The 12780-nt window shown below is 35.0% G+C and overlaps 1 protein-coding gene across 2 annotated transcripts in view; it reads left to right on the top strand.

The window, feature by feature from the left end:
• LOC128857409 (dual specificity protein kinase splA) overlaps window positions 1-12780 on the top strand; it is a 164020-nt gene that overhangs the window by 96391 nt on the left and 54849 nt on the right. For both annotated transcript variants that reach the window (XM_054093166.1, XM_054093164.1), the window contains exon 3: window positions 5843-5894. The gene's annotated coding sequence lies outside the window, so the exon portion shown is untranslated. The remainder of the gene's footprint in view (window positions 1-5842; window positions 5895-12780) is intronic.

Raw genomic sequence — 12780 nt, 5'->3', positions numbered from 1 at the left:
AAATGCAGAGATATCTGAATCTTAGCCCAACGAGAACAGGGCAGTAATAAACGTTTCCTCTATATAAAAAATGTGTTTTATATGGAAGAAAATACCAGCAATGAAAAAAATTTGTGGAAATCGACGCGATTTTCAAAGCACTTCAAACCATCCCTTTAAAAAGTGAATTCGTTATGAAACTGCGTACTCAAAATTTTTATGAAAATTCTGCATAAAAAGTTTTATATTTTCAGGAAATTTTAAAGAAATTTTCTGAATTTTGTACTAGGGAATAGAATTTAGTATACAGAATGAACTAAACTTTTATTAGAAATTAGTTGAATAATTTTTTTTTTCCTGGTTCACTCCACTCGTGAGCATAGGGCCTCGAAAAGACTCAGTCTTGCGTTGGGTTCGTTAATCTATTAATAAAATAATCGTAAATCTATTGAATAAAATACAAAAGTAAAATTCGTAATAAGAACAATTGTGAGGTGTTTTTCGACGGGCGTATTTATCACTGTGCTGCGAGTATCACAAGCAAATATTAAAATTGCTCAGCTACTTCCTATTTCTCATTTTTCCTCTCGCTACTACTCTGGACTTGAATAGATGAGTAGGGGAGAAGGTAGCGCAAAACACGCGATTAATTGTTTTACTCCGCTCCAAGCTACGTTTTGCTACTGCAAGTAGCTCAGAGTACTAGTTAAAGAAATTCTTCAGTACTCTCTGTAGTCTGAGTAGTAGCAAAAAGTTTGGAATCGGACGGAGTGCTGCTTGCGAAATTATTCCTGTGTACTCCAGCTACCGCTACTTTTTTTGCTTCTGCTGTTCTGCTACTACTGCCATAGCTGCTATTTGGGCACTGTTTGTTTTTGTTTTATTATTTAGACGCATTTTGTATACGGATTTTTGTGTGCGAAGTAGTCAATGCAAACCCTGATCACAAGTCTTTTTAACACGAAGCTTGCTTAAGATGGATAATCTGAGGTACGCTTATATTTATTTTATTCATTTTATCTATTGTTTGTCCACTCTGAGGACTTGTTTCACTTTTTTTTTCATTACACTCTTTGTATTGCCTTCGTTTATTTTAATTTATAGTTATTATATTTTGTGTTTTAAATTAATCAGCTTACTTTGTCGTTGTTTTGTTGCCGCCGCCTTCAATGCATTGATTTTGATTGGTAAATTATATACTCAATATTTGGTAATCAGCAAATTAAATTAATTGTATATATGTTGACAGCTCGATAGTTGATTATTGATGGCTTCAATCCAGTCAAAATTGCAGCATCAGCAACAAGTTTTTGTGCTCAGAACTGCTGCCAAGTGTATTTTAGTATGACATATACCATAGGTGTGTATGTATGCACATTTATGAATGTAAATACTTGCATACTTATATTGGCAGCAACCCACTAAACCAGGCATCGAAAATAATTATTTTTAAATTTTCAGTGGAATTAAATTAAAAGCTTGCAAATATTGTAGAGCAGCTTCGAATATTTATAAAAATGAGTGTATTTGTTGACACTTCTTATGAAGTTTTTAGAATTTAAAACTTTTTGTGCAATACCTGTAATTTAAATTTTTTATTAGCCGCTCCGAAAATGCAATCATATATAAACATTTTTTCTATAAAAAATAAAACAAATTTTTCGAGTTGTATTTTTTTGCTCTGAAATAACGATTCTTTTTTTACTTATTTTTTTTTTATCTAAAAAACTCATTTCTTGAGCGTTAAATTTTCTCTTAGAAATAAAAATTAACTGCTAGTTTTTTTCATTCTGAAATAATAGGTATTTCTGCTTTTTTTTATCGATAATAAAACTCATTTCGCTCAGGACGAAAAAAAAATGTTTTTTGGTTGATAAGAAAACTCATTTCCCCCCCCAAATCATAGTTATTTCGTGGGTTTTATTTTTTTATCGATAATAAAACTCATTCCTCTCAGGTAAAATAAAATATTTAACTTTATTTATTGTGGCAGGTTACCAGCTAAATTTAATCGTCAAAATAATAGCCATAAGAGGCAAATTGTGGATGCCGCGCCAAAAAAATTGGCCGTCTTTGGCCGCAAACCAATCATCGAGCAATTTTTTGGCTTCTGCAAACAAAAATAAGCCGCATGCACCAGCAATTCCCAATCGTACGTCTCCACCAATTCCCGGGTCGCTCTTGTTCGATGTGGCGATGCATTGTCATCAAGAAAAATTACTTTGTGACGCCGATCGGCATATTCTGGGCGTTTTCGGTGTATAGCGCTGTTTAAATCGGCCAATTGTCGTTGGTAGCGTGCACCGTCAACTGTTTCACCTGGTTTTAATAGCTCATACCAAATCATACCACGCTGATCCCAGAAAACACACAGCATTGCCCTGCGGCCGAAGCGATTTGGTTTGGCCGTTGTTTATGGCTTGTGGCCGGGCAGACCATACGATCGTTTACGCTTGGGATTGAAGAAATACACCCATTTTTCATCACCCGTAACGATTCGATGCAAAAAAGACTTCCTTTTGAACCGGTAGAGCAGCATTTCCCAAGTATTTCGAACTATATGGCAAGAATTAAGTAGAGCTGCTTTCTGCATATCAAAAATCAGAGATTCCGGAAGCTGAAATTGGCAGGATGTACACCTTCCTTAACTTCCATTGGCGTTTGACATTAATCACTAAGTCAGAATTTTTTTTTGATATTTTTTCCGCATATTTTTGTTCAGAGGAAGAGCAATGTCAAATATATAACCAGTCGTTTGAGATTGATCGATCAAAAAAATGTCTGGCCTATTGTGGTCTCTCGTTGCATTATCACAATCAATATCTACAATCAATATTTCAGAGAGTAAAAGTAAAACTCATAAATTGAAAAAAAATTGTATTTTTATTTTATTATTAATTTTTTTTTTATTTCTTGTTTAGCAGATCTAAAAACTTCAAATGCCATCTAAAAAAATTATGGACCATCAAAACAAAGATCCATAAAATCATTAAAAAAAATGTCCATCAGCTGACACACCTCCTCGATCCGATTCCGGAAACGATTGCATGCCGGAATCAAATTTTCGCTATTCATATTCACCATAACGGTATTAATTTCAGGTGTTATGAGGACGTTTATTGGTTTCACGCTCAACTACGCTCCATCCGCAGTAATCCAAGGGATTAAGGTATGGGGAGTTAGACGGCCATAAGTTCGGTGATATGTAAAAAAGTTATGTAAAAAGTTCCTTCAGTTAAGGAAATGTGCGGCTATCGAATTTCGTGTAGCCATCGCTTTATGTGACGGAACAGAATCTTGCTGAAAGACAGCCCGCGCGTCACCGCGTACACTATCAATATAAGGACGTGGTGGCATGACATGTCTTTTGTTCCGCACAATCCTTAAAACCATAGCTGGAAACTTCGTGTGTATGACAACAGAACCCACTGTAGGATAGCAACAAAGCCATCTGTCATTTCTGCGGTTGGTCTTTTGATATCGTTTCCTTGAACGCAGTCCATATACAGATTCGTCTATTAATAATTTTGAATTTTTAGTTAGCACTCAATTCTTGAATTTTTTTATAAATCTATTGCTATAAATCAATGAGAAGTCGAGTTTTAGTCAGAACCGCTATACAGTGAAATTTATGTTTTGCGTAAGCCTTAGAAATTCTTTTTGTTTGGTGGGTTACCGATTTTAGCGGCACACAAACATTTTGCCAAATTATCTATGCACTTCTATCCACGCACACCTTATTGGCAATCGTTAAACCAGTTTTCAACTACTCTTGCCTCCCACCTCCACCGCAAAGCCATTCCGTTGTCTTCACTGCCATTCATTCATGCTGACTTTTAATCGTTTGCTGTTTAATTTTAATGGAAACTGATTGAAATAAATAAAAACCAAATAAAAAAAAAAAATCAAATTAAAAACAACAATGAAAATATTGAAAAATATGTAGTTAAAAAACTTGTTACCAAACAACATAGACGAAAAATAGCAAACGAAATTGAATTCAAAATAAAAATGTTTAATAAAGCAATTTAACGCAAATGCTGAGGTCGCTTTTAAGCTTATCTAAATTTATTGCAAAGCAATTCTGTTCTTTTTAAATGCTGATTATTAATTTTTATTGTATATTTAACAACTTTTAATTGCTTGGTTATTGGTTTAATTTTTTTTATATTTCTGATGTTTGATATGTTTTTTAGTGGGTTAATCAGTTATTTTCTTTTTCTTGCTATTTTCTGTTTTTTGTATCTCTTTTTTTTTTAGTTGTTATTGGTTTGGCCACTATACGCTTTAATTATAAAATACTTATTAACCATAAATCACTTTTTTCGTTTATTGACCTTGTCGCTGGTGCAATTTTAAGCTCACTTTTGTTTCACATTGATAAAATTTACTTTTTTGTGTTTTTATATAATTCATATGTTAGGGATCGCAATATTGATGTTAATTGTTGGTTACGGGGTTTCGGAATATTTGTAATGTAATCCCAAATTTTCGGGACTAATGCCTAAATATATAATTCTGAAACTCAGAAAAACTGTATATCTTCTTTTATTTATTATAAGCTTAAGCCGTTTTAGCAAAATTCCAATTCAAAAGCTGCCGCAAGAAAATGTTGGAAGTTAAAGTGCGAACAGCAAGAAAATATTGGATTAAGGAATAAGTTCGTAGCGTTTTTACTGAAGAAATTTACTTATACAGAACACAATAATTATATCAATAAGTTATTCAATTATACATTCCCCGTTGTTATTTACACCCTCTTACCACCTCTTGACTGGCAAAAATTGCCTGGTCTGGTGTCAAAGAAGTTATTGAGCCGGTTTTTAAGGACCTAGTTGTTATGGAAGGTAACGCCCTTCAAATGGTTTGACAGGTAGAGGAAAAGATGGGAATCAGTCTGTGCAAGGTTCGGAGAATACGGCGGATGCTGACCTCCCAATCGAGCTCTTGGAGTGCGGCTTTGACGCATAAGCGCCACAAATGTCCTGGGCTTTGCCAGCTTTTTGACCTCGAGGAAAAGCAAAGAAGAAGCAGGTGTCGAAAATTTTTATTTTTGCTTACTGGATTTTCAATTTCTATTCTATTCTATTCTATTCTATTCTATTCTATTCTATTCTATTCTATTCTATTCTATTCTATTCTATTCTATTCTATTCTATTCTATTCTATTCTATTCTATTCTATTCTATTCTATTCTATTCTATTCTATTCTATTCTATTCTATTCTATTCTATTCTATTCTATTCTATTCTATTCTATTCTATTCTATTCTATTCTATTCTATTCTATTCTATTCTATTCTATTCTATTCTATTCTATTCTATTCTATTCTATTCTATTCTATTCTATTCTATTCAATTCTATTCAATTCTATTCAATTCTATTCTATTCTATTCTATTCTATTCTATTCTATTCTATTCTATTCTATTCTATTCTATTCTATTCTATTCTATTCTATTCTATTCTATTCTATTCTATTCTATTCTATTCTATTCTATTCTATTCCAGTTCTTCAGTTTCATGCCTGGTTTTCGTTATGACCTGTCATTTCGATTTCAAGGCATGGCAAAATGTTAAAATTACACTTTATTTATTTATATCTATTTTTAAACCTAAATCTAATTATTTTAAAATTATAGCCTTGGTAAGACCAAAAATTATACTAGACTGACATTTCGTATAAAATTATGCAACCAAAACAATGCCAAAGAAAGTAAAACCATAGTTTTCGTTCATATGGTCACTTTTATATTACTTTTTTTTTTTGCTTTGGAAATCTATAAGTATATGAAGTATGTATAAACTTTTATTTCTTATTAAAATATCTAAATAATTTTTTTTTTCTATAAATTTTATTTGCAGATTTAAGTACTTTAAATTGTCCTACGCAGTTGCAGTTCTCAAAGAGTTTTGGGTGAGTTTTGTTGATATTTATTTTATTAGATTAGTGAAATTTTGTACAGACTTGGGCTTATGTAAAATGTTAAGTATAAAAAAAGAGCTCTTAAGTCCTCAACGAGATCAAGAGAAGTATAGACGAGTGCATGTAAAATTAAAATTAAAAACGCCCATAATTTTCTTCGATATAACCACTAGGCCGGCTACTGAACGTTAACATGGTTTCAAGAGCTAATTTTTTATTCACCTTATTCGGTACACGTGGTTTAATGCAAATGCTCATAAGTGTATCCATAGATATATTTGCTGTTTGCATTTCGACCTCATGGTCTTTTGTGCCCACTACTCATCACAGTACCTCATCCAGACCCAGTTACCTTATTAAACATTATTAGAATAGAGCTGGGCTGGATTGATCGCGTGAGCATTTCTTTTGGCTGTAATTCGTTGTACTATCCCAGTAGGGGTTTCGTTTGGTGTAGCCCCATAGTTTGGTGCCAGAAAACGTCTCTTAGCCGTAGCTCTTCACTTCTAAGCTTCTCCTTGATAGTGTGTTATCCCATAGTAAGGAAGGGAACGAGTCTTATCAATGACAAGGTCGCAGCCTGTTTTACTAAAGCGTCCGCTACTTCCGTCTCAGTCATATCCCTGTATGCTGGGACCGAAAACAGCCGGATGCGATTGTGCATTGCTAACAGATTAAGTTTCTCAATAAACTAAAGGACCAGTGAGGACTTAAACTCATAAGATGACAGAGCCTTGAGTGCCACGTGACTATCGTTCAGAATGGCAATTCGCTCAATCCGGAAATTCCTGTCTTAGTTTATCTCTGCACACAGACAGATGGTATACATCTCCGCTTGGAAGTTGCTTAGAAAACTAAATTGGCACATAATGCTTGGTTATGGAGCCATATATTCCAGCGCTTATGCCTTCTTGTGTCTTTGATCAATCTGTGTATCAGTGCAGGGTTCATTCCTGGACTTTCCTCCTAAATCAGTTCATAAATCAGACTTTCAATCTAACAAAATTTTTAAAATCTCCAAAAATTTCATTTAAAGTTTGCCCTTTTTATTTTGAATATTTATAAAACTTTTTAGTAAACAGGGGCATTGCGTATGAAATTTTAGGAAAATAAGTGAAGCTTTAAGCGGCTTGAAAGTCGTGTTGAATTGTATTTTATTTTTTTGTAGAACATTGATATAACAGTGTTTTCTAGTGGTAACCATTTCCATTACCATTTGTTTTGCATGGCTCTTGTGTACATACACACGCACATGCCTATGGGAGCAACACGCGAATTTGTATCATTGCTTGTCTTTTGTCTTTGCATCTACAACAGTTACTTACCATTTAAACTGATTGCAACATTTAGTGGCACGGCACTGACAAATGTCAATGGAGGCGGAAGCATTTAAGCCACGCAAACGGACTCATTTACAGCCTTGTATAGCTACTCTTACATACAAGCACATACATACATGCACACATGCATATGTACAGAAAGGAGTGCGCTTGCGAATTTGCATTTAATCACACAAGAGGCTGCCCAAGCGCCAGATCGTGTGCACGTGCGGGTTTGTGGCTGCAACATGCGATTGTGATCTTAATTAAATACAATCGCTGCTTTTTATGTTTTTTCTGTTTTTGTTATTTGGAGTTCAATGATGGCTTTTTCCATCCATCAAAGTTGCTGGCAGTTCAGTTGCCGTTTTTTTTTATTTTTTATTGGTCTTCTCCTTTATTATTTTCTTATAATTTTTATATAATGCAACTTCTTACCTTTCATGTTAATTATGTTGAAGCGACAGCTGTTGCTACTGCTGTTGTTTATATCTACTGTTGTCCCGTGCTGTGTGGAGCTTCTGTTGTGTCAGCTCTTTTTCCCTCAACATTTCAGCGCAACGTGTGACTTTGTAATTACACAAAATTATTTACTGTTCTGCTGTGTTATACAACGATGTACATTTATAAATATTTATATTTGCATGTACATATGTACGAAATTCTTGCATGCAGCAACTGGCTCAAGTTTTTGCTACTGGAACTCTATTTGCGGAATATCTTGAGTGAGATTGTCTACCTTCACCTTTTTTGCCACTTTTTATTGGCTGCTGCGTGTGATAATTCCTTTTGTTTGCCTCATCTGCGCCATTTAGTTGACATGAGCAATTTTAAGTTCAAGTTGAGCGTTGGACTGTGTGGCAAGCTTCACATTTTATATTTTTCTGCCGACTTAATAACTTTTTTGACCTTTCATTTGCGTGTCCGGCGGCTTCTTTGTCTTTTACTAAATTGCAAATTTACAGTTACTAACTGTGAAATGTGAATTCCTTTCAGAAGTTATATAACAGAAACTTTATTTAATTACTTTTTTATTAGAGCAACTTAATATTATTTTTTTTAACCAAACGAAAATTTTTACATCGCTCATAAATTTAACTGAAACTTACATAAATGACTGCATATTATTTGCAACAGGCTCTAAGACTGGCGATAAGAAGATAGGAAATTAAAAATCCACATATTTATTAACACTATGACTACTATACTTAGTCCAGCCATAAGTTTTGTTACAAGCTAAGCCCGTTATGCATATGAAATTATAATACTTTTTTAAAGAAGTTATATATTGGGTAGCCGAAAAAGTCTTTTCGTATTTTGTCAATAGATGTCGGTGGAGTCATCTATCTCCAGTGCTACCAATCACATTGTGTCATATCATATGGTGTTAGAAAGGTGACATTTTAAGCTTTATTTAACCAAAAAAAAAAAATTAAATTCGGAGAAGTTGAAAAAAAGTTATAGCTGTTCAAAAATGAGTGAAAATAATGAAGAAATTCGCTATATTTTGAAATTTTTCTATAAAAAAGGGAAGAATGCCACGCAAGCCACTAATGAAATTTGTGAAGTTTACGGAGACGATGTTGTATCAGCTTCCGTTCTGGAAATTTCGATGTGAAAGATGCACCTCGCTCCTCCCGATCTATCGTTGAAAAAGTCGATGAAATTATGGAAAAGATTGACCAGGACCATCACATAGGCTGCCATTACATCGCCAAGGCACTAAACATTCATCATCAAACGGGTTTGAACCATTTAAAAAAGGCTGGTTATTAAAAGAAGCTCGATTTTTGGGTACCACATGAATTGTCTATGAAAAATTTAATGGACCGAATTAACATCTGCGATTCTTTTCTGAAACGAAATGAAATCGAACCATTTCTGAAGCGAATGGTAACAGGAGACGAAAAGTGGATGAAATACGACAATAATGTGCGGAAAAGATCATGGTGCAAGGGTGGTGAAGCTCAACAAATGGTCGCAAAGCCAGGATTGACGCCTCGAGAGGTTATGTTGTGTGTTTGGTGGGATTGGAAAGGAATCATCCACTACGAGCTGCTCCAGCCTGCTCGAACGATTGATTCTACAGTTTACTGTCAACAACTGATGAGATTGAAGCAAGCAATCGAAAAAAAACGGCCAGAACTGATCAGCAGAAAGGGCGTCGTCTTCCACCAGGACAACGCTAGGCCACACACATCTTTGATGATATAGCCCTGACCTTGCACCATCGGACTACCATTTGTTTCGGTCAATGCAATGCTTCAAGAGAAGCCTGTGAAAATTACTTGTCGCAGTTTTTCGCCGAGAAACCACAAAAGTTTTACACTGATGGAATAATGTCTCTAGAAGAAAAATGGCAAAAGGTGGCCGACCAAAATGGTACATATTTGGTTTAATAAAGTTCATTATAAATATAAAAAAATGAGTTGAAGTTTGATTAGAAATACGAAAAGACTTTTTCGACTACCCAATATATATATATATATATATTATATAATTGGCGCGAACACCCATTTTTGGTGTTTGGGCGAGCTCCTCTTCTTTTCGGAGCGTGCGTCTTGATGTTGTTCCACAAATGGAGGGACCTACAGTTTTAAGCCGACTCCGAACGGCAGAAATTTTTTATGAGGTGCTTTTTCATGGCAGAAGTACACTCGGAGGTTTGCCACTGCCTGCCGCTATTAGAAAAAACTTTCTCTTCATTTTGGTGTTTCACCGAGATTGGAACCTACGTTCTCTCTGAATTCCGAATGGTAGTCACGCACGAACCCATTCGGCTATGGCGCTTAGTTTTATTTATTCACGCAAATATTAAAAAAAATTTAATTTTCATTCGAAATGGTCACCATTTGCTTTTAGACAAGCCTTCAAATGATTAGGCCATTCAGCTTTGTACTGCTTCCATGGATATTCACGTCACTGCTCGAACCAAAGATTTTTTGAGACTCTCCAAATCTCTATGAGGTCTTCGACAGGACATGCTCTCCAATTCTGACCACAAACTGTAGTCGAAAGATCTAGACATCTAGGAAGATCCAACGCTCTCCATTGAAGAGAGTACTGCTTCACCACGCATTCTAAGACATCCTCCTAGTACACTTTTTCCCCTGCCTTAACTCCTTTTTCGCAGAAATGAAGAGATGTAATGCCTTTCCAAGACACTCCTCACCAAACCATTACGAAAGCTTGATGGTGGTGGCCACCCTGAACCCTTGAAACAACATTTTTTGGCTCTTTAGACGTTTTAGCATAGATTTTGTCATTTCGCTTATTAAATACTTCTTCAACAGTGAAAATTTTCTCATCTGTGAAATAAATAATTTCATGGCCGTTGACCGAGGGCCATCGAAGAAGCTGCTTGCTTCTGTCGAGTCTGATTTTCTTTAAGCGCGTGGCGAAATGATGACCAGTTGAGCGACGGAAGGATTTCATATGGGGATCATCCCTAATCTGGACATGGATATGGTCGATACATTCATTGAACATAATTTTCTACTTTCTTAGTGGATTTCTGCCAATTCTTTCTCGAACCACGTTTGGGAAAAACTCTTGATTGTGCGGTAAACAAACATTCTGGAAATATTAATTTTTTTCATAAATTCGTAAATCTCAGTTCACTTTTTCCGCACTTATGTAATGCAATCACTTCAATACGATTTCCTTTATTCCACACCTGGAAACGTGACTGAGAATATTTTGAAAGACAATAAAACCTCGTAATGGACTGATGCCATTGGCTTACTAAAGCGTTTTTCAGTAAGAGCGCTTCAACTTTTTTTTTTTTTTTTGAATAAAACACAAATGGTTTCCATTTCTGGAAATAATGCCCTCATCGAACTTATTCTTCAACAAATCAATTGTAGCGTGTGCTGTGTGGCTTGTGGCCCCGTCCTGTTGAAACCACATGTCGTCTAAGTCCATACCATTCAATTGCGGCCAAAAATAATCGTTTATCATGTCGCGGTATCGATTTCCATTCACAGTAACGTGGCGATCGTTCTCGTCAACGAAAAAATATGGGCCAATTACGCCGCCGGCATGTAAACCGCACCAAACAGTGATTTTTTCGAGATGCAACGGTGCCTCACGAATCACGTGTGGATTGTTTTCTGCCCAGTAACGCATATTTTGCTTGTTGACAAAGCCATTGAGCCAAAAGTGAGCTTCATCACTGAAGGTGATTCTTTTGTAAAAAAAACCTGTATCACTTTCGATTCGACAGAACGATTATTTTCATAAAAAATTTGCACGATTTGCAATCGTTGCTCAAGTGTGTAGCGTTCCATGATGAAATGTATACTAATGAAGTTTACAAATAACAAGCGAAAAATAAAAAATATTGCGTCGTTCGCCCTCCCTATCGGAAAAAAGTTGAAATGCACCTATTGAAAAACGCCTTGTAAGTAGTTCGCTTACTAGTGCAATGCTGATGCAGAGACTGGCAATTAACATTTCGTATGGCATCGCTGTGCTACAAATACCTGGCGCTGCAAAACAAGCAGTTAGTATATTAGTGGGCTGCAGGGATTGTACTGATACTTTGGCGATCGTATGCATTCAGTAGACAAGCCTTGGGCTTAGTCCCCATTTTCTACTGATGAACTAGTAGAGATTAGCACTCGATATGTCGCCTCTTTCGAAAATTACCCCAATTCAGCTACATAATTCGACGCCCAACTGCTTCACCTTCAAAGGCTATAAAAGTGTGCTGACTCGTTTACTTGTGTATTTGTTTTCATTACAACACCACAAAAAAATTAAAGCACCTTTTTGCAGCGAAATTTACCACTCTTCTAGAGATAATCATTGCACAGTTATTATTATTATTATTATTATTTTTTTTTTTTTTCAAAACGAATTAAGGCTTTTTGGTTACCATGAACCTCATGGAAAGAAATAAAATTTATGACGGCTTTGAAACAAACACACAATGTTAACTTATTTTCACATAAAAAATATATTTTTAGTCATTTCAATTTCTACTTTGAATACTCAAACATATATACATTTACACCAGTGTTTGGAATAATAGCAGCACGACATATTGCAAATTTGTTGACTATTTTTGGGAAATATTTTTTTATCTTTTAGAAAATTATAGTTCATACTACAACATAAAGCACTTAAATCAAAGTTTAAAACTTAAACAAAATTCAACAAATTTTCATGAGAATTTCAAATATTTGGTCGAAATATTTAGTATGCAGTTTTGTAGCTCATTAAATTTTCATCATCATCTTTTGGCACTACAGCTTTTTGTGAGCATTAGCCTGCTCCACGTAGGACCTCCATTCATCCAGATCGCTTGCGACTTTTTTCTAATTCCTTAACGGATTATATACCTTGTGTTGGACTAAAAACTAGACAATTTTTTTATGGCATATTCTAAAAGTACATCATCTTAAAAATATAAATTCAAAAAATCATAAAGATCGGAGTACTAGAACGAGAGTTACAGACCGTGGAAGCGCGCGACCTTTCTTGGAACGAGAAGTGCACGCAAAACTTTAGACGCGATTATCTCGAAATCGTGTTTTTTGAAAATTATCATCATT

This window comes from Anastrepha ludens, chromosome 3, assembly GCF_028408465.1.
Source record: "Anastrepha ludens isolate Willacy chromosome 3, idAnaLude1.1, whole genome shotgun sequence".
NCBI classification, from domain to species: Eukaryota; Metazoa; Arthropoda; class Insecta; order Diptera; family Tephritidae; genus Anastrepha; species Anastrepha ludens.
This window is presented reverse-complemented; position numbering and strand designations above follow the sequence as displayed.